Consider the following 23,134-nt stretch of genomic DNA (forward strand, 5'->3'; position numbering starts at 1 on the left):
TCATGCTTCATACTCCTGTGAACTCTCCCCAAGTCACTCCAGTACCCCCCACTTCCCCCTCCAGCCCGGGGTCTCAACCAGACCATCACTTTCTTTGATTTAGGATAAGGAGGGAAGTGACTTCTCATTTTGTGTGGTTTGTTTTTTTTTTTTTTTCTCATATCTTTTTCAGAGAGTGGGCAGTGCTTTGGGTTTCTGCACAGTAAGGGACAGAAGAGGACGCAGATAAGAGCAGGGAGGGACCATGGGAACATATCCATCTCAGGGGGACAGTGACAAAGCAACAGTCCCCTCGGTTTCCTGTGTGTGCAGCCCAGGAAGTTTCCAGCCAGGTGTGATGGTGGCTTGTTCCTTATACCCCTACCCGCAGAGGCCCACCTCTCCCTTCTCCCCTGCCTTTAGGGGACCCCACCTCTCTGTCCCCCAGGCTCCCACAGGCTATGTGGCTTCAGCAACTGTTATCTGTTCTCCTTCACACCATTTCCTCTCTTTTCTTTGGGATTCAAGTGCTATGGGTGACTGTGGAATAATCTTTTTGTACACTGTAAATATGTATTACTCTCCTTGGTTAATAAAGAGCTGACTGGCCTATAGCTGGGCGGGAAGAGATTGGGCCTAAGAGTCAGACTATGAGGATGCTGGGAAGAAGAGTGGAGTTGGAGGAGATGCTATGAGACACAGAGCGAGCAGGATGGGAAGCATGTACATGAGGTACATGAAGCCTCAGGGCAGCACATAGATTAATAGAAATGGGTTAATTTAAGTTATAAGAGCTAGCTAACTAAAAATGAGCCTAAGCTATGGGCCAAGCATTTATAATTAATAATAAGTCTCGGTGTGGTTATTTGGGAGCGGCTGCTGAGACACAGAGAAAAGTCAGCCTACAATGGGTTGAAAACATTTTGTTCTGTTTTGCTCTGCATTAATGTCTACTTGAATTCTAAGTCCTCACACCCGACCTTTGTGCCGCTTTGCAGGACTGCCCACCCCTGGCTGTCTCCAGCAGAGAATCTCATTGAGGAGACCTGGATTTGAAGGACATTTGGAAGACTTAACTATAAAAAGTGTATTGATGTTAGGTAAGCCCTTCTGCCCTGGCTGGCAGAATCTTAACCATTAAGAAAAGAAAGGATGTTCTGGCATAGACAGCTGATGAATTCTGAAGTCTTAATTTCCCAAAAGACCAGAGTTATTTCACTTTTCACAGGATGGTAAATGGACTCTTGGGGTTGATTTCCTGTTCTTCCTGTAGGGAGGGAGATAGAAGAGAAAGCTACAAAGATTCTGAGAAGGAAGAAAGCAAAGAGATCTGGGCACTGAATACACCTGCTGGTCATCACAGGCTCTGCTGCCCCCCCCCCCAGATTCTGCTGAGGACTTAAGGACTGTTCCCCCATCTGCAGCATCTGAAGGCAAGCATTGGGTTTCTGTCCTCATCCTGTGAAAGAGAGTCTGGAGCCAAGTAAGTGGTCCTTGACCATTGGATGCTGGTCAGTGAAGCAAGCATCACTCTCCCTGCCTAGGACTCTTGATGGCAAGGGTGGGCTTCAGCCACTTGTGACCTTGACACATTAAGGAAGAATTTAATACCGATTTGTTGAGCCCTATCGATGACTTTAAGGAGCTTTTAGCACTAGAAGTTTTTCAACAGGTCTGTGTGTAGAATCCAAAAACACAGTGAATCTCAATGAAAAGCAAAACATTTTAACGTTATGTGGAGCAGCGCTTATTACAACTGAAGAGCCCCACCTCCATTGTCAATGTGGGAATATATACATAAAACAGACAAAGCGAGGTGGCATACATCTGGAATGCCAGGGTTTGGGAGGCTGAGACAGGAGGGTCATGAGTTCAAGGCTAGCCTGAGCTACAAATTGAGACTGCCTGGAAATGAAACAGCATTAAATAAATAGTAGATAATAAGAATTAGGCCAGGTGTTACGGTGAACACCTTTAATCCCAGCACTCTGGAGGCAGAGTCAGGGCAATCGCTGTGAATTTGAGGTCAGCCTGGTCTACATAGTGAAAACTTGTCAATAAATAAATAAAATATATAAATAAATATTTAAGGGGCTGGAGAGATGGCTCTGCAGTTAAGAGCACTGACTGCTCTTCTAGAGGACGTGGGTTCAATTCCCAGCACCCACATGGCAGCTCACAACTGTCTGTAACTCCAGTTCCGGGGGACCCAACATCCATGGCAAAACACCAACGCACATAAAATAAAAATAAATAAACAAATAGCTAAAAATTAAAGGCTAATATTTCACAACATCAGACATTTTCTGAACCTCAAATTTCAATGTATATACCCACCACAACACAGCCTTGTTCAGAGTTTCCTGCCGCTAATAGCTACTGTTGCCCTATGACGTAATTAAAAGCGGGGACAGGACTGACTGGCCTGTGAAACCTGAAGTATTTAGTAAGTGGGTCTTTAGGAGAACATTAAGCGAATTAGAAAAGTTTCAGGCGCTAAAGACAGATGCCATCTCCTGGTTCTCTCATCGCTTCAGCAGTCAACACATGGATGTGGAGGTTGTTCACAACCAGTCTCTAATGGCTGAGACGGTCTACGGAGACCTTGGTAGAACTGGTCTGTGAGTCTGGGGAGCTCAGTAAGTGCTAGCTCCTTCTTCATTTTTCTCTACGCCGACCCACATTCCCTGAACACAGAACTTCATCCCTCAGGGTATATTTAGTAACAGATAAATAAGAAGCGGGCTGAGTATCTCCAGCTCAGTTTAAAGCTGGAGGAAATTACTGAGTCATGAGACAAGCTCCCCCCATCAGGCTGTTGCACAAGAAGAATTATTATGCAATAGAAAAATGATCAAAAGGAGGCTATCCGTGACACAGCTCTTCACCATGAGCGGATCAAGCCAACCCTGTTTCTATGGATGCTAACAGCAAGGACCAGCCAGGGCCCAGCTGTACCAGGACTACTGGTAATATGGAAGACTGTCAGGAAAGCCAATGTAGTTACCGGACCCTCTGTATTTCTTATTAGCAAAACAGACAAAGCAACGCTGTGAAACAGCGTGCTCAAAACCCGGCGATTCAGAAGTCGGCGATAGCGTGAGAGGAAAAGAATTAGACTCACAGGCAAAATTCGTCTTGCATCTGTGCTAAAATTGCAAGTTCTCCCTTGTAAGTTTGCTGCCTTGGACACCCCACTTAAATTCTCTAAGCTTACAGCACAAGGGTGGGGGCCCCTCAGCCACACCTCTGAAGTCTACAGAAAGGATTCAAAAAGACAAACACATGAGAAACTGTGGGCAGAGCACACAGCGGGCAGTGCTGGCAGGATGCGCATGTGGTGCCGTGGGGAGCAAGAGGTCACATGACAAGGGGGTGCCCTTTGCCTCCTGTCTGTGCATTGACTGCTTACTCATTCACTCCCTCGTCTGTGTCAGCTATCTCTCACCATCTCTCAAAAATGATGGAAGATGTGTGCTTAATGCATTCAATACAACAACAGAAGTGTATGTGTGTAGGCACACACACAAATAAGAAATCAGACTGAAGAGAAACCTATTAGTTGCCGTGGAATGATTTTCTGAGCCAATAAAATTTCTGCAACATCTGGAATTTACAATTATCAAGTTGTTTTCTGTTTTCTTTTTAAAACCAAGTGAAGACAATGAAAAAGAAAACAGAAGCAAACCAAAGGTGGCACTGTTGACTGCCACCACAATTTTATAAACTAAGTACGTTGTTAATATCTATAGAGTAGGAAGACCATCAGCTCAGAATACAGGGCAGTCCAGCTCTGTCTTGTGCAGTTCACTGCTGTTATGTAATTTGTCTTGGATGGATGGAAATTAACATGAGCTGGCAGTGGCTTAGAAAGAGCCACTTTGAATCACTGCCTCTGTTCCCAAAATGACCCATGTCCTGGCTAGTTTAATGTCAACTTGACACAAGCTAAAGTCACCTGAAAGCAGGAACCTCAATTAAGAAAACGCCTCCGTATGACCAGGCTGTAGGCAAGCCTGTAGAGTGTTTTCTTAATCAATGATTGATGAGTGATCGATTGAGGGCCCAGCCCGTTGTGGGTGGTACTATCCTGGGCAGGTAGTTCTGGGGTCTATCAGGCTGAGCAAGCCATGATAAGCAAGTCAGTACACGGCACAGCCCCTTCTCCCCGTCACCCCATGGACTCTGTACCAACTTCTGCCTCCAGGTCTCTGCCCTGCTTGATTGAGTTCCTGTCCTGACTTCCTTTGATGATGAACAAAGTGAAATGGATGTGTAAGCCAAATAAACCCTTTCCTCCCCAATTTGCCTTTTGGTCATGGTGTCTTATGACAGCAATAGAAACCCTAGCTAGCTAAGACAACCTGGACTCATACCCGGCAAGGAGTCCCAAATCTGCCTTGAGTTCACCGGGCAGTGTGAGCATGAAGATGATCCAGTTGCTCAAAGAGTTTTCCTGGAAGGACGCTAAGAGAAACGTTCTTTGGGTTCTTCTCACAGGACATTGTGCAAAGTATTAAATGACAGCCATAATATCCCAAAATGGACGGGGAATTCGTACAAACCATAATCTCCTGACAGAATAGTTTTCAACAGAAGGAAACTAGATAGAGCTGGCGTGAACACTCCTCACTTGAACTAAAGTAATAAGGAACTTTAGGGGATCCTTATTCTTGGTGTGAGCGTTTATTTTTCTATCAAAGGTAGTGAGCCCTGCAAGGACTCACATTTCCTGAACCTTTCCCTCCCTCTGATTGGTCAACTGTGTCAGATTGTGAAGTCAACCTCCCACCAATGGGATGAGACGCTGATGCCACCTAAGTCAGATGGAAAAGATAGGGAGCCATTTTGGCCCCTGGGCGCTCGCCAGCCTTGTGTGTCTGCCACTTTCTTTTTACAAAAGAGTTGCCTCCCAACCAACTTTTGCTTTGTCTGTGTCTTCCTTTGTGCGCGATACTAAGATTATTTATTGTTCGTCTCTAACTTGGGGAGCCAGCAGGTCTGTGTGTTTTTTAATGTGGGTCTGTGCGATCACATTTTTGTCAAACAAACCTTTGGGAAACCTTGCTTCCAGGCGAGGGCCCAGTGACTTTCCACCACCTCTGGAAATCGGGTCCTGTGTTGAGAGTTAAAGGTTCAGCTCACCTGGGCCTGAGAAACCTCTCCACGCAGCTGGGACTCTTGCTGACTCTAGAAAGAGTAGGCAAACTCACTAAAACCATCGATCGTAATTAAACAATCACCTTTTTATTATTGTTAAATTATGTGTCTTGGTGGATCTCTCTCTCTCTCTCTCTCTCTCTCTCTCTCTCTCTCTCTCTCTCTCTCTCTCTCTCTCTCTCTCTGTGTGTGTGTGTGTGTGTGTGTGTGTGTGCCTGGATCTGCTGGAGCTGGAGTTATAGGTGGTTGTGAATCAAACTCCCCCAAGAGCACAGTGTGCTATCTATCAATGGCTGTGCCGCTTCTCCAGCCCCGCCATAAATTATTTTTATTCATTCTCTCACTCAGCACCTAGCTACTGAATGTCCACTATGTCCTGGCCTCTAGTCTACGCATTTGAAAACAGGGCAGTAACTGAATCCCAAGTCCTCTGCTCCTGGGGCAAGATAGATGACACATGAGATGTACACTCCACCAACACAACACAGGGGTGGGCAAGCACGTGGAGAAATGAAGAGCAGTAAACGAGAAAAGAAGTGTGTGTGTGTGTGTGTGTGTGTGTGTGTGTGTGTGTGTACGCACACACGTGTACATGAGTGTGTGCAACAATAGCTCTGTTTTCAAAAAGTTGATCTGAAAGGCCTCCTGGAGAGGGAAAGATGTGAAACCTTGAAGAGATGAAGTAAGAAAAGGACAACAGACTTATGAGGGCGCGTACCCCAGGCAGAGAGAAAGGCCCTGGTGCAGGAGTATGCCTAGAGCTTTGAGTAACAAGGTCAATGTTTCGGGAGCAGTCAGTGAGGCCTGGGAGCAGGTGATGGAGAAGTAGTGGGGCATGGAAGGGGAAGAGACATTACACACACACACACACACACACACACACACACACACACACACACACACAGTATTAATATTTATAATTATTTTAGTAGATATTAATTGTTCCTAATTATAATGGTATTATTAAATTATTATTCGACTCCTACTCTGGGAAGTCCGAGGAGCCATAGGCAGGTTCAAATGACCCAACTGGTACTTTAACAGTTACTTTAACACCTATGTTGAGAAGAGACTGCAGGTAGTGAGGGCAGAAGCAGGGAGTTGCCAGCCAGCTGCTGCATTCCAGCTGCGGATTTCTCAGCATGGAGCAGGCTGACACACAGGGTAAGATGCAGGGGGCCCTGCAGGGCGGGAAGCTTACTCAGTTTACCCACTTTGGGTGAGAATGTATAAAGAGAGCTTGGCTGAGTTCAGACTTCATGATAAAGGGTGGCGGGTCCCCTGCCCGCATACATGACCTGCTCAGATGGGAAGCGGGAGCCCTCCGTAAAGGCTGGACCTCAGCAGAGCGCTGCTTGGAGTTTGAGTAGAGAGAGCCATGACCTACAGGAGAGGCTGTTGAGAAGGGAAGTGGAGCCAGCGCTCAGAGTTTTATCTGCTTTGTCCATAAAAGGAGATAAGACACTCCACAGAAGCCCGCAGCGGGGCTGGAGTGTACATTCTGTCTGTGTTCGCTCCACGTAGATTTATGTTGGTCCCTTCTATAGCAAACACCAGCTCTTGCTGCAGTCAGACTTCTGTGGACTCGAGCTGCTGAAATCCAGAAGTCGCCTTGGTTAGCTGCTCATTTGAACTTTTTACAGCCTTATGGTTTGCCATTCCTGGGCCTTTCAGAAAGGGAATTCAAGGACCTCGGATGGAGGCGAGTCAGTCAGTGTGTGCGGCTCGGCTCTTGACTTTAATCTGTTCTCCTGTCATGAAGAATTGCTCTAAAAGTAATTAAGATGCTTTGATGTGACCTGACATCCTCTTTGGAAGTGAACCTTAAGCTGGGATTGACAGGGTGGCGAGTCAGGCAGTGTGGTGCTGGGAGGGCGCTCCTTCCGGCCTTGGATGCCTTCCCATTGACCAGGGACTTGCTCGGGAGCCTGGCCACCTATGTGTCCAGAAAGCCACCAGCAGGCAGTGAGAGCTTGAAGACCTGGTGAGCCACTTTGTCATCCTAGGGGTCTATTCACTGTCGTCTTAACTTTTGTCTTTAATGCTACCAGTTTTGGAAAGGGACCACTGATTAAGAACTCTTCCCTTGATAAGCATATTTTGAAATTCAGTAAAAATGTATTTTGGTAACCATTAGAGTCCGATTTCCTTGGGAATATGAACATCTAAATACCTAGATAATAGCTTTAGTAATAGCCAGCCACGGTGTACACCTGTAATCCCAGCCCTCCAGAGACTGAGGCAAAAGGATTTCAAGTCGGAGGCCAGTTTAGACTCCATAGTGAGTCTCAAAAAGAAAAAGAATCTTCTAATTGTTGCTTTGTTTTAAATATTATTGTTTTGGAGACAGAGTCTCACGTAGGCCCGGCTTCCCTCAATCTCATCGGCTTCCTGCCTCTACCTCTGAAGTGCTCGATTACAGGCAGGCACAGTCACACTTGGTTTATGTGGGTGTCAAACCCAGATCTTTGTGCAGCCTCGGCAAGCACTCTTCTAAGTGAGTGACATTCTCAAGCCCCTAGTCATTTAAAGATCTCTTTTCTACATTAATCAAAGGCTTTTAATACTAGAGTCACATGTGGCTTCTTGAACATTTTAAAAGCAAAGTGGCCTCTGTTTTCTTTGTCTCTGGGCTTCCTACTGGAATGACTGCTTTCTGGGGCTTGTAGCTATCTTAGAGCTGGTATTAATATTGCTAGTATTTGACAATAAATAATTAATTGTGCTCCAAATGACTGGATTTGGAGCATAGCAATGCCTCTCTAGAGAGAGTCCTAAAAGAATGCTGTACTCAGGACTGTAGGAGGCTCTTGGGGGCAGGGAGGCGAGTGCATAGGCTGTCCAAAGACAATCAAGCAGCATCCAGGGCTGATGCCTTCTAGGTGGATATTTTATCCATCAAGCCACCAAGACAGTCACTAACAGCATCCAGGAGCCCCTGTGGGGAAGATCTCCACTCCTGCTCATCCGCCTTGCTCTAGAGTCCTCCTCTTCCTTCCAGTGCTGTTAGCAACCAAAGCGCTAAGCAGGCAGGCCGTCTCCTGATGTCTAGGATAAGTCAGTCAAGGGTCTAAAAAGACAAAATGTTCGGAGTTCTTTATTGTGTGTTGTGTTATAGACGGAGTCTGCTTTATAAAGTCGTATGCAATTTCTCAGTATCATTTCTGGACACTCAATGTCCTTGGGAACTAAGAAGGGGATGCAGAAATAGATGCTTGTTACAAGGCCACCACCACCCCTCCCCCTAACCCAGATCAGGGTTAACATGGTTGCTTGCCTCTCTATGTTGTACATCTCTGAGCTGGAATTTTCGGGGAATAAATTCCTCTACTACCCCACCCCTCTGCCAATCACTGCCTTCCTTTACTGCGTACTCTCCCTGGCTGCTAAGCCTCCTGCGCTCTAGGACCAGAATTTTTGGAGGGAGGAGGTGTCGGGGTGAGGACAAGAAAAGGGAAAAAGTGGTAGTATGAGGTGGTTCGGGCCCTGCTCTCTAAGTATGGTCCGGCAGATCCTCTGTCCCTTCTCCTACAGTGGGGAGTGCCAGCCAAGGTAGCTAAGCAATAGATCCAAATATCATCTCTCAGACACTTTGAAAGGTGGCTGTGATGCTCCTGAAACAGCTGACCGGTCCCCCGTCTTCACGTGGTGACCTTCTGGAGGTAGCCATGGTCTGTAGGCCACAGAGAGGGAAGGTCAGCTGAGCCATGGGATTGACAATAAACACATGGAGCAGTGATGGTATGATTCCACAGACAATACAGTTTAACTGGATAACCTGATCCTGTTCTGCAGGACAATTCCCACAAACCCATCAGCATTCTACTCATTAGACTATTCGTGGCTGTATCTATTCCTCAACTCTTTTTTAAAGATCTGAAACTACGCAAACTATGCAGTAATAAAGAGTAAATTACCCCCCACAAGCCAGCCACAGGGTGTTCAGGATACAACCCAAGCTGGCAGCTCCCGCTTGCGATGCTCAGGTTTCTTCCACCCCTTCCTTCTGCTCTTGTAAGTGAAGCTGCCTCTTTAACCTGCTCTGAGATGCTTTGGGATGCTTTGGGAGCTTTTTGTGGCTCTCTGGCGTGTACACAAGCGCGCGTGCGTGCGTGTGTGCTCAGCGCGCAGGAAGGGAAAAAGCGCGCAGTCTGGGGCTCTGCGTCACTCCCGCACCTGGTCAGAGATGGGTTTAGCGGTGTTTAATCCGCGGAGGGCACTTCAGCCCGGGGTTTTTCCCGATTCCCTGATTTTCCTGCCTGGAGTACCGGCCGCGTCCCATCCTGCGCTAGTGCCCGGTTTCCTCCCTCCTGCCACTCGACCCCAGTGCAGGAAGAAGGGTGATGCGGGGGAGGGCTGCTGGCTGAGTGGCCTGCGGGTGTGCTGCGCAGTGATCACCCGGTCCGTTTCGGAGGAGTGCGTGCAGAGGAGCTGGGTTCTTGCGGGAGCGCCGCCGGCTCCAGTACCACCTGCTGAGAGCCTCCTGGGCCAAAGCAGCCGCGGGCAGAGCCACCTGCTATAAATAGGCCATCAAGAACACCGTGTGCGACCGCACATCCCGCCGCGAGGGCCACAATCACGCGTGGGCCCGCGTCCCCAGCCCGCGGGGGAATACCCCGGGCCAGGACTTCGCGCTGAGGCTGGATGGGACAGCGATCGGTGCACCTTCCCCGAGTTCTCGTGGGGTGGCGCCTGGTGGCCCCGGGGCGGGCTGAGCATGGACCGCTGGGGAGCGAGGGGAGGGAGGCCGCGGAGGACCCGCACTGCAGCAGCTGTTGCTCGCCTGTGACTCGCCAGTCTGGGCCGAGCCGCCGGGCCAGAGTCGTACGGCGCCGAGGGGAAGAGAGAGCATTGCGTCCTGTTCTTGGCTCCGGGGGAACCCACAAAGGAGATCCCGGCTGCTGCCCCCCGCCCCTGCCCCCGCCCCCGCCCCCGCCTCCTCGGCGCTCACCCAGCCCGGGAGGAGGAAACGCGAGCAGCGCGCAGACACCTCCTCCTCCTCCTCCTCCTGCTCCTCCTCGGCTGCTGTCGCCGCCGCCGGCCACACCGCGGTGCCTGTTGCTGCAAGCCGCCGCGGGACCCGCCGTGTCTTCAGCCCGCAGGAGAAGCAGCGCCAGACAGGGGAACGGTCCCCACTCCAGCGGCGGGGGGCGGCAAGAGCGCAGTCAGCTGAAGACTATGGACGCTCGGCCCGCCCAGGCCATCTTCAGGGTGCCCGGGAGCACCTGCGCGCCCCAGCCCAGCCCCGAGCTCTGAGCGCGCCACCTCCCTGGTAGGTCCCACCTTGGGTCCCTTGGGTTCCTCGCAGCCCTCCACCGCCAGCAAGCCCCTGCGCTCCCTCCCTGCGGAGAAGGCGCGGTCCCGCCACCCAAGGGCGTTGCTGCCGGGTCTCCAGAGGTGCGCCGTTGGGGGAGGGGGGAAGAGAAAGGATTTTAGTGCCACCTTTTTGTCCCCTGCTTTGGAGGGAACTGAAACCTTGATGCTCTCCGGGACCGGAGTGCTCAGGCAGGCTTCTCTCCCCTGCTCCTCTCCCGCCTCCCCCTCCCTCCCGCCAAATATCACCCGGGCGAAAGTGCTTATAAGGCTACTAGCTTGGGAGGAGGGGGTCAGAGTGACCCTAGGATACCTTTTGAAAGTTCAGGGTACTTTGCAGCGCCAACTTTGGCAGCTTCTCGGTGCACGCAACATTTCTTTCTATGGGCACATCCTGTCCTGGTCATTTTGAAACCCGGCTTAATTGTTTTCTAGCAGCTTCCGGATTGCTGGTGAGTAAGACTCCTTCAAATTTCACAGGTTGCTGTTTTCTTCTTTTCTGAAAGATGTGTCGTTTTGTTTGAAATGCACCTAGGTGTGGCGTTCCCGGTTGTGATTTTATTTTAAATGGCTTGTTCTCCGGAAGTTGCTTAAAAAGGAAAAGAAATTGAAAGTGATGATTGTTCCTCTCTGCAAACAGTTCAGTCTCCAGCGCCCCGGTATTGATGGACAGGCGTTCACCTCATACATCTCTTATCCTTCCTCTTAGGCGGCTGGAAGAGTTGTTTTATTAGTAGAATCAGGCGTTGAAAGGGAGTTTTTGGATGACCTGATTTAAATGGGTCACACCCAAGAAACTCAGCTGTCTCTACAAGCCTAAACTTCCAAACTTTTTGCATTGCAGCTCCCCTGATAAAAGAGCCCCCCTCGAAGTCCCCTAGACGTGGAGTGGGATTGCTGTGAGCTGGAGAATGGCCACGCTCAGGCTTTGTTGTGTGTAGGGCCTGCTCAGGGTGGGAGGGGTCGGATGGGAGGAGGAAAGGGCAGCTGTACCAAGAGGTAGGAATGCACCTTGCAGCCAGCCTCTTTTCAACCTCACTACTACGGGTGTTCTGCCCTGCACTTGGCTTAGAGCTCTCCGAAGCAGGGGAGTTCTTTTATCCTTCCTTAGCATTCAGAGGTGCAGAACCAGTTTCTTCCTGGGAACCCTGAGGAATCAGGAAGGTGCATGAAAATGTGTGGAAGCTGGCGCTTTACACCTGTTAGGAATGGGGAGCTGGGTCTCCAGTGTGTCTGTTGGCATGTGTTTGCTCCTGCTGAGTTATAGGGACTCGCTCTCTAAGTTTATCTGTAAGTAATCATTGATGTACCAGGAGCTGCTGAATGGTAGGCACACCAGTGAGTTAGAGCGTATCCCATAACATGCTGAATGTACTAACTGATGACCAAGAGACAGTAAAGGGACCAACTGTGACTTAATGAACAGCCTACAATCAGCAGGGACCATTAAAAGGGATGCTTCATAATGGATTTGTCCAGTCCTTTACAAACCAGTAGAAAAAACGGGATTGGTGTAGTTATGACTTATTAATACCACAAGAGAGCTTTGCAGTGGGGCCTCCCTGCCAGTCTTCCCTGGTCTGTCCCATGGAGAGCTCAGGTTTTCCCTGATCAGCTTGGGGACATTTCTGGTTGGGTGACGTCATGTTAGTGTTTACCTTCTAACTTATAAGACCTCCTTTGTCACAGTTATCTGAGGAAATTTGGAGGAAAGGGGTGGCCGGAAGAACACCTACTGTTCCCTTTCCCGTCACTCTCCAGCCTTTGTTAATATCCGATCCCACTTCCCCAGAAGACAGCCTGGACCAAGAAGGCTGTGCAGAGCCATGATGCAGAGCCAGGTGTTGGTAGGAGCTGTGTTAGGGCCCACTGCTTTCTAGGATGTGCCCCTGGAGGAGGCTACCTGCTCCCCCCCCCCCCCCCCCCGCAACAGCTGGTTGATAGAATAAGGAGCAACAAAGACCACAAGCTGCTTGAGAGGCTGCTGTTTTCAACAGCTGAGCACGGCGGCGCACACCTTTAATCCCAGCACTTGGGAGGCAGAGACAGGCGGATCTCTTGTGAGTTCGAGGCCAGCCTGGTCTACAAAGTGAGTTCCAGGACAGCCAAGGCTACACAGAGAAACCTTGTCTTGAAAAACGGAAATAACAACAACAACAAAAGCATGCTTGTCTTTTATCCAACCAAATGGTAGCTCCCTGAAGCACGCCACCCCAGCCTTTCTCTGTAGGTCCCAGGCCCCAAAGTTTCTATATTCTCAAGGAAACGTAAAACATGTATATGCCCCCGCGCGTGAGGCCTGGTGTGTGTGGCTGGCACAGTTCCTTTGCCTTGCCCTTTTCTGTGTCTGTGTTACTGCCCTTCTCAAGTTTAACGACCAAGGTAATCCCGGGCTTGATCTGTCTCCCAGCCCTGTTCTGTTCTTGGACGTTAGACTTGGAGAAGCAGAACAGAACTGGTCATTAAAATGACGGGATGGTCCCAGTAACCAGGCTGTGCAGGACTCACATCCCAGGAGCAGTGGAATAGACTCGTCTTCAGTCAGAGCTGCTCCCCTGCAGGCTGTCTTGGCCCACCCCCCTCCCCGGCTTCCTTTTCAACCCCATTGAAATAGTTTAAGAAAATATTTCAGTGAAACTATTTTAAAAGAAGATTCCTCACAGAAGACGTGATGGTTTCCGTGGTCAAGAGTTTTGACATTTTTGAGTCAAAAATTCAATTTGTTTGGTTCATAGATCTGAGGGCAATGGATCACTTCCCAGACTGCAAATATTTAGGCAAGTTTTGGACCCTATGAAGTAATTTTAACACTTGGGCTTTAATGAGATGAAGAAGGGTGCAGGAAATATGTCTTGGTACTGACAAATATATTTAATTCTGAGTTTGATGTTACCATCTAAGAAACAGCAGCCAGTTCTCTCTTACAGGATAATACCCACTGGGTGTGATGGTGTACACCTGGAATCCCTAGCACTCTGGAAGGAAGAGGCAGGAGGATCAAATGTTCAGGGTCAACTTTGGCTGCATAATGAGTCTGTGGCCTTCCAGGGTAACAGGCTCCTCTGTCTCCAAACCCTAAAACCAAACAAACAACCCCCACCAGAAGATAACAAACTCATTCAACTTGAGCAAATCATTATTCATCGCTTAGCAGCGTGGTACACACCTGTAATTCCAACTGCTATAAAAGCTGAGGCAGGAGGATGGAGAGTTGGAAGTCAGCCTAGTTAATTAAACAGTGTTCTGTCTTAAAATGAAAAGAGAAGGGGGCTGGGACTAGAGTTCAGTGTTGGAGTGTTCACCAAGTGTGGATGAGGCCCTGGGTTCAATTCTTAGGACAAAAGATAAAAACATAATAACAGAACAAGTATCATATATAATAAATGAATCTTTACTTCCAAAGTAAGAGAATGCTTATAGGCTTGTCAGAATTTATGGACTTATACATGTAGAGTGCTTAAGACACACCTGTTATCTGATTAAAATTACTGCTATTATTATTATTATGTTTATTTATTTTATATTTTAACTCTACCAATTAAGTTTGAATTTCAAAAGCCATGGAAAATTTAGGTAGAACCCCCAAGCTACCCCACTGAGAAAGATGCTCGAGATAGATGAACGATATTGTTAAGAGTGAGAAGAACAGAGTTTGTGCAGAAGACAGGTCCAGATTCAAACCTTGCTTTCCCCATGCATGAGTGAGAGAACCTGTCTGTAAGATGGGAGGATAAAGTGGACCCTTCTCCATGGTGGCAGTCCAGAAGGACACCTGCCAAGTCCAAGAAGACGAGAACCCCAGAGCCAGAAGATGCAGGTTCAAATCCTGATTCTGTTCTTAGCCATGTGACCTTAGGCAAGTGTCCTCGTGGGAGAGAACCCCTGTTCTCTCTCACTTGTCTGTGGCTGGTGTGAGTTAAGTCTGTGTTGGCTGTTGTTACTCCTCAAAGCAGCTACACAGGAAGGAAGGGTATTCATAAACCTCCCACCCAGGGCCACCTAGGACTCCCGTCCTCCAGCCCTTGATCCTGTATAACAAAATAGGAGAATACAAGAAGTGGCGTCGACTTGCTACGGGACTAGCTTGAACTAGCTCTGAGTTCTTTAAGAAGCCATTCCAAAAGGCCATCAAATTAGAGAGGCACACCCCAGCACTGAGCATCCAAGATGATGAAAAGGTTGAGACCACTGGTTTCTGGAACTCCGTGTCTACTGCTGCCACGGGTCGCCTTTCTCCGATCACTGCCCTGGCTGGAGGGGGACGATGTGACAAGCTGTGTGAGACAAGGTTGCCGTGGAATTCTCCTCAGGCCCACTCGATTGAAGCACTGATTCAGAGGAAGAGAGTGGCCCCCTGGGAACAACCCGCTTCTTCTGACGTCTCCCATTGGCTAATTGGCATTGGCTGTTTCCTAACCTACTTTTTCACTGGCTGCCTCTTTCTCTCTGTCTTGATCTTTTTGGTCTCACTGTAACTAAAATACCCAAGGCTAGAAGCTTTTATTTTATTTTATTTTTTCAAGACTGGGTCTTAGTGTGTAGCCCTGGCTGTCCTGGAACTCACCACGTAAACCAGGCTGGCCTCGAACTCACAGAGATCCACCTGCCTCTGCCTCTCAAGTGCTAAGATTAAAGGCGTGCCCACCATCATACCCTGTTGGCTGGATACCTTTTTAAAGGGGAAACAAAAAGCCTATTTGGCTTGCAATTCTGGGGAGGAAATCCCCAGTGCCCTATGTGCTGGTTAGTTTTTGTCACCGAGAAGAGGGGTCTTGGTTCAGGGACTGCCCCCACCAGATTGGCCTGCCGGCATGTGGGGCATTTTCTTATTTGCAGGTTGATGTGGGAGAGCCCAGCCCTCCGTGGATGGGGCTGCCCCTGGGCGGGTGGTTCTGTGTTCCGTAGTAAAGCCAGCTGAGCAGGCCGAGGAGTGCGGGCCGCTAAGCAGGATTCCTCCGTGGTCTTTGCTTCAGTTCCTGCCCCCCAGTTCCCGTCTTTAAGCTCTTGCCCTGGCTTCCCTCAGTGATGGACTGTGATGTTGAAGTGTAAGCCAGAATAAACCTTCCCCCTCTTAAGTTGCTTCTGGTCGGTGTTTTATCACAGCGACGGAGAGCAAACCAGGGTGATGCCCAGGAACGGACACACTGTGGGGAACGCACCCTGACCGCTGTGATACAACATGGTGGATAGCATCACAAGGCAGGGAAGGGCACGTGTGCGAGGTTAGAGGTTAGAGGTGAAGAGGGATGGGACTGACTCCTTTGTAATAACCCCATTTCGTGAGAACCCCATTCCTGCAGAAATAACCCACCACACCAGAGGAGTATTGCTCTCTTCATGAGGGCGGCCATGATTCAGTCACCGGTTACTAGGCCCCACCTCTTAAAGGCCCTACCTCACCTTTTAAAACTGTCACATTGCATGCCAGGCTTCCAGAACATGACCCTAGGGCACCCACTCAAACCATATGGAGTCCCAGTGCCCTTCTGCCAGCATTTGAGCAGGTGAGAGCTGAAACTGCCTAGGCTAGCTCTTGGAAAATTTTATTCCACCCTCTGTGGTCTTGTGGGATGGGGTGATAAGGAACTAGGAAGAGAGAGGGTTCCCCCTACACAGCCTGTGAACCTCTACCCGGCTGCTCTTGTTCCTAGCCTTCATGCACCCCCCCCCCGCCCCGCCCCACCACGTTTTTGTTCTTAAATTGAAGATGGAAGCAGCTTTGTAGCCTCACACAATGTGGGGGACATTTGGTATTCTGCATTATGGAAATCGCATTCACCAGATTTTAGAAACAGAAGAAACTCGGAGATGATCTTACTTTATTCTCCCATAAGAATAAACTTCAGCTTTGGAGAAGTCAAGTCGCTTGCTTTTTCCGATCTCACCCTTGAAAGTGTTCCCATGGGGAAACTGAGGTCCTTTCCAGCTTGTGGATGGGCGTCAGGGACTTGGACTGTCCCAAATCTGTCACTAAATTTAGACAAGCTGCTTCTCCAGAACCTAGTCGCTTCATTTCATTTATGAGGGGAATTTCTAAATGGCTTAAAAAGGACCTGGCTCCTTTTAAAGTTTCATGATTGCTAAGTGCATGCTTGCAGGGGTAGCGGATCTCATTAACAGGATTATTGGAAGAGTTCTAGGGAAAGCATGTTCTTGTGTTTGGGTCGCTGCTGTGTTTAAAGGTCATCCTAGAGGGTCAGGCTTATATACATGTGGCTTTACTGACAAGAGCCTATGCAGAACCCCACTGGAATAACAGGGCATGATTTTTACTGCTTGGGTACAAGACAGAAAAGACCTCAAAATAGGCAGTTCTCACTGGAGTCTAAAATGCAAAAAGTTCTCTCCTGAAAATGATGTGACTTGGGATAGCTCTGAAAACAATGTGGTGATTTGCTAATATTATGGAATGTTTCATTTATTTCATGACACGTTTGATTGAAAAATAATATGATTATTTACCTAGTCTAAGTTACCCCGAATCTCATTGCATTAGTTACATTTCTTGTGGCTTTGACAAAATACCAAACAAACAATTGAAGGGGGGAAGATGATTCATTCTGGACCATGATTTCCAGAAATACCAGCGTGGGCCAGCCTGTGCTGCTGGGATGGATGGGAGGAGAGGGGCCAGCCTGTGCTGCTGGAAGTGTGGTGAGGCTGATAATATCTTTGGCAAAGCCGGGCGGTGGTGGCGCACGCCTTTAATCCCAGCACTCAGGAGGCAGAGGCAGCGGATCTCTGTGAGTTCCAGGCTCTGTCTCGAAAAACCAATATAACCAACACACACACACACACACACACACACACACACACACACACACACACACACACACACATACATCTTTGGCAGATTGGCAAGAAGAGAGCATGGCCTGAAACCAGAGGTGGATCTAGCCTTAGTGTCCTGTCCACAGCAGCCAGCCCACTTCTGTTAGCTAGGCCACACATCCCAAAGTTCACACAACCTCTAAAAACAGCATCACCCGCTGGGGACCGCCTGCTTAGAACAGGAGACTCTGAGTGTCGTGGAATATTGTTTTAAGGTGTGTTACATTTGTTTATGCTGTGGAACATTTGTTTAATGATGCAAAGATGTGTTGCATTCTTTTATGTTACACTTGTTTAACTCTGGGAAGCTGTTACTGTGCCTGTCTGAAACATCTGATTGGTCTAATAAAGAGGTGGACAGCCAATAGTGAGGCAGGAGAAAGGATAGGTGGGGCTGGCAGGCAGAGAAAATAAATAGAAGGAAAAAAAGAAGAAGCAGGGGACAAAAGAAGAAGCAAGAGAACAAGGAGAGGAGGACACAAAGGCCAGCCACACAACCACCCAGCCACACAGCCACACAGCCACACAGCCACACAGCCACCCAGCCAGCCACAGAGTAAAAGTGAAAGTAAGATATACAGAAGTAAGAAAAGGAAAAAGCCCAGAGGCAAAAAATAGACAGGATAATTTAAGTTAAGGAAAGCTGGCTAGAAACAAGCCAAGCTAAGGCTGGGCATTCATAAGTAATAATAAGCCTGCGTGGATGATTTATTTGGGAGCTGGGTGGCGGGCCCCCAAAGAGCGAAGAGCCAAAAGAAATAAAGAGGAAAAAAAAATACACTTGGGCCAGTTTATATCTAAACCATAACAGTCATGCTAGAGTAATCCGAATTACTCAGAAATAATGGTGTCTAATGTTGTGCTTCGTTTGGTTTGATTCTTTCCCTCAGCATTATAAGGCAGCCTACCTGCTTTTACAGATACCCTAGAGTGTCCCACCGCTGGCTGGAGAGTGAAGCTCTTGAAGCCTTCAATTCCTTCTGCCAACAGGATGGCAGAATTAATTCGATGACTGACCACGAAGGGACCGAAATGACAAGAGAGCGGAGAGCGATTTGGTTGCACCTGTTGCCACCTGATTTATAAGTGCGTTACCTAAAATAATTGATAGGTCTCAGGTCTGTCCTTTGTGCTAATTCTGGAGTTTCGTTAACCATGTCTTGGGATTAGCAGCTGTCAACGGTTAGAACTTAAGGCAGATTCAGTTACAGGGCTGGACGTCAAGCCAGGCTTCTAATGCCACTTTCACCTATGAATGGGGAGGGAATATTATTTATTGGATTATATGAACTTTAAGGCTTTTTGTCACCACGAGTGGCTGTATACTAGAGGAAGTGACTGTACACTGGAGGAAGAGGGAGACTCCCATTTTTTCATAAAATATATTCAAGATCTAAATAATGTATTGCTTGGGGACCTAGAGAGATGACTCGGGGGTTAAGAGCACTGGCTACTCTTCCAGAGGTCCCGAGTTCAATTCCTAGGTACCACATTGTAGCTCACAACCATCTGTACTGAGATCTGGTGCCTTCTTCTGGTGTGCGGGCATACATGCAGGCAGAACACTGTATACATAATAAATAAATCTTAATAATAATGTAATGCTTTACTGTTGAATGTTTCAATATTTAAAATGAAAACAAAGGCGAGGCATGGTGGTGTGTGCATTTAATCCCAGCACTCGGGAAGCAGAGGCAGGTAGATCTCTGTGAGTTCAAGGCCTGCATGACCCTAGGGCACCCACTCAAACCATATGGAGCCCCAGTGCCCTTCTACCAGCATTTGGAAGCAGATGCAGAGACCCACAACCAAGCACGGGCCTCAGCTTGGAGAATCCTGTTGAAGAGAGAGAGATGAAGGCTTGTATAAGCCAGGGGGTCAAGGTCATCACAAGGGAACCCACAGAAACAACTCACCTGGGCTCATAGGAGCTCCCAGACTCTGGACCAACAGCTAGGGAGCTGGAATGGGACCCACCTAGGCCCACTACATGTGTGTGACAGTTGTGTAGCTTGGTCTACTTGTGGGGCTCCTAGTGGTAGGAGCAGGGTGTGTCCCTAATGCTTTGGCTGGCATCAGGAACCTATTCCTCATGTGAGGTGCCTTGTCCAGCCTTAATAAATGGGGAGGGGCTTAGTCCTACCTCAACCTGATATGCCGTGATTTGTTGACACCCGTGGGATGCCTGCCCCACAGAAACAGAGGAGGAGTGGATTGAGGGGAGGGAGTGGGAGGAGAGGAGGGGGTGGAAACTGTGGACAGGATGTAAAATGAATGAATACATTCAATGAATAAAAAACCAATAGTTAAACACATAACTAAAAGAAAAAGAAAAAAATCAACACAAAACGTAGCACTGGAGCTTGGGAGGTACCTCAGTTAGGAGGGCATCTCTAAGAAGACTAGAGTTTGGTTCCCAGCTTCCACATTGGGTGGCTCACAACTGCCTGTAACTCCAGCTCCAGAGAGATCCGATGCCTCTGGCCTCCTAGGGCCTCTGCCTTTAGGTGCACATACCCACACACGTACACACAGTTAAAACTAATAAGAACAAATCTTAAAAAGTAGCTCTAAGCTCTGTGCAGATTCTTTTAAAATTTTACTTTTAGAATATATGCATATATATATATATGTATGTATATATAATGGGCAAAAGAACAGACTTCATTCCTATCTTAGAAAAGGTTTAAAATTTGAATACTGATTTTTCTAACCCCCAACCTTAATAGTTGATGAAGCTCGCAATCTGTTGAAGAGAAGCCTATTCAGGCTCTTAAAATAAATGTGACGATGATGATGACGATTATGACGATGATGACGAGGCTCAGGGTGCAGTCCCGGAAGGGCGTGGCATGCTGCCCGTGGCTCCGACTTACCTAGAAGGAAAGAGGCCGCGGTCGCTCCAGCAGTGATGTGACTATTTCGGCTGGACTCAAGGGATGAGCATGGGGCTCGTCGAGAGATGAGTCTTCCCTGTGGGTCTCTAGTGTTTCTGCACATCTCATGAGCAGGGTCATGCCTTGACTCTTGAACTACACTTCCCATCACGTTTCTGCTTCAACGTCTGTAGTAGATAGAAAGAGTGACTTCCTCTGGGGCCAGGTGGATTCATCCCCCCCACCCCCCAGAGTGCAGTCAGGTTCCCTCAGCCTAGATTCTTTTGCCGCAATGCGCTGTGGCAGGTGTCAATCCTGCCTGTGGAAGAAGATGGGAAATGGGCATCAGTGCTGACTCCGATCCTTACCGTTGGTCCTTGACCTTCCGTGCGAGAATCTTGTTTTCTTCTCTCAGCAGCTTAGCTGTGAAGGACAGCTTGCCAGCTTCGAGTAAGGAAAACGCTCTGGCCCCTCACAGTCAGGGCTCAGTCTGATGTTGGAAGGAGGGGATTGGGACCGCACGCACTGTGGCAGCAGGCCACGAGAAACCACATCTGAGATGGGGACTGTGACTGCTTCTCTGTCTTAAAAGCCAAAAGAGTGTTGTGGAAGAGGACATTGGGGGAATATAAGGGCGAGGAGTCCAAGAGGGTGTTCGTGTGTAGAGCTTATGGCGTGTGATGACCGATAGATAGCAGGAGAGTTCTCTAGGGGATGGAAAGGTCAGCTATATTTATATGGCAGAGTCAGGCCCGATGGGATGAGGGAGGCATCCCAGTGGCTTGGCCAGTGCTGTCGCGTGCATCCACGTGGCAAAAGCTTGGTCTTTAGGAAGCCACTACCGGGACAGAATGGAACCTTTAAGAGGTGGGCCTTGCGGGAAGTCTTCAAGTTGTTTAAGACTGTGCCCTGGAAGGAGATGGAGGGACCCCAGGCCCTTCCTCATTCTCTCTTGTGTGTGCGTGAATCAAGTGGCGTAGCTGTGCCGCACCTTCCTGCCCCAAGTGTCCTTTCTCACCTGAAAGCGACAACACAGCCCGTCAGAGCCTGAAGGACCACAGTCGGAGACGCCCAAGCAAACCGTTTCTCTTTCTAAGTTGACTGTCTCAGGCGTTTGCTCTAGGAATGGAAAGCAGTGAACGACACAAAATGCACAGCGATGCTGTTTGCCGGGAGGCAGGAGGGGAAGTTTTGGGAAGGGGAGAGAGGAGACTGAGTGAGTTGTGAGACAACTAGATGGAGGCTGAGGAACTTCTCAGCGGAGACGATAGAGAAATGTGAATGGCTCATCTGGAGCTCAGGATGGAGACTGTCTGGGGGAAAATACTTGGGAATTATTAGTATATGTGATCATCACATTTGGGGGTGGTGTACTAGTCAAGAGACAAGATGGGCTTCAGGGCCAGATGCAAACTCTTCCATGTCGCTTTGTGACAAGCTATTCAAGGACTCGGTCTCCTGGTTCCTAAGTCGCCTCTAGACAACACATGTAGAGTGGGTCATGTTCACAGTAACGTGAGTGTTTGACTGTGTTTGTTGGCACCAGAAGATAGTAGTGACCTATTGGTTGTAGTATTAAGGCAACTCCACGTAGTTAAAAGGGAGGTTTATTTTGTGGGGTAACTTTCAAGTGAAGGGATAGGTTACAGGGTCCGGGAAAGGTGTAGCACAGTCCAGCAGTGTCCTGTGAAGAACTCTGCTCGATCTACCTCCAGCGTCCAGGATCCAGGAACCAAGAGAGCCGGCCCATCTGGATCTCGGGTCTTCAGGGGTCCTGTCTTGGCCCCGCCTTGTAGGCGGGACAGTTACTGAAGTCTCAATGGGGGTTGGAACTTCCAGATCAAAGCTGGACCGGCTACCCACTACAGTGACCAAAGAAAAAGCAGGTGGAATAAGGCGAGGGAATGGAACCAAACAGAAGTTGGGAGGGCCTTCAAATAGTCTGAAAACAAGCACCTGGCAGGCAAGACAGGAGCCAGCAGGGTCTCAAGAAGGGAAGTATACAAAGGCTGGGGAGACAAGGCAGGTAAGCCATGCGAGTGTGAGGACCAGAGTTCCGGTTAGCAGAGCCCTCGGCCATGCTAGCTGTAACTGCAGCCTGGGGAGGCAGAGATGGGGGGTCCTGAGAGCAAGCCGGCTGTGGAAACCATGTGCCAGGAAGCTCTGGGCTTGATGGAGAGACCTGCCTAAATGAATGAGCTGGGGCTGGAACGGGGCTGGGGGATGATTCCCAACCTCAACCTCTGTCCTCCTCCGTGTACACTTCCACCCACCTATGTCCACTGACACGCGCAAACGTGTGGACACATGCATATGATAATTTGAACAGAAAAGGAAGAAGGGAGGTGTGGCCTGCCTGGAAAAATCCAAAGGGGTGAGGCCGTGGAAGGGCCATTGTGCTGTCTTTGGATTTCACAACCTGGAAGACCCGGGTGGCTTTAACGCACGTCAATTCAGTGGCTCTGCAGTGTAGATGAGCTCCTCCCAAGCAGAAATGGATGGGCAGCAAGGAGAGAAGGCAGCAAGAGGAGACGTCTGGAGAAATTTGTGTGAAAAGAATGAAAAGGAAGATGAGAGCCTGAGGGAGGTTCAAAGTCCAGGAAAGACAGATCCCCTTCTCTGCCATCATCAGCCTCCTTTTTAGGGTAGGAGATGATTCTCTCATTCTTTGGGAGGCCCTACTCTGTGTCAGACCTGGTGTCAGCAAAGAAGACAGGTCCCGTCCCTTCCCTCACGGAGTTTCTCCTTGTCTCAGTGCTCTAGAGGGAGGCACGGAGACTGGAGACTGGATGGGCTGGAGGTGAGTAGAGTTTGAGATGCTAGTGGTAACTGAGCTTGCACAAAAGCGTTTTGTCGTCCTCCGGGATGAGCTCCAAGATACATCCAAGGTTCCAGGCGGGGGTGGCGCTCACCTTTAATCCCAGCACTCGGGAGGCCGAGACAGCCGGATCTCTGTGAGTTCTCGGCCTACCTGG

At 48.8% G+C, this 23,134-nt stretch overlaps 1 protein-coding gene across 2 annotated transcripts in view; it reads left to right on the top strand.

Moving 5' to 3' along the window:
* The first annotated feature begins 10,275 nt into the window (after window positions 1–10,275).
* Window positions 10,276–23,134, top strand: part of Tbc1d1 (TBC1 domain family member 1) — a 199,138-nt gene continuing 186,279 nt past the window's right edge. For both annotated transcript variants that reach the window (XM_006974594.4, XM_006974595.4), the window contains exon 1: window positions 10,276–10,411. The gene's annotated coding sequence lies outside the window, so the exon portion shown is untranslated. The remainder of the gene's footprint in view (window positions 10,412–23,134) is intronic.

This window comes from Peromyscus maniculatus, chromosome 10 (genome assembly GCF_049852395.1).
Source record: "Peromyscus maniculatus bairdii isolate BWxNUB_F1_BW_parent chromosome 10, HU_Pman_BW_mat_3.1, whole genome shotgun sequence".
NCBI lineage: Eukaryota > Metazoa > Chordata > Mammalia > Rodentia > Cricetidae > Peromyscus > Peromyscus maniculatus.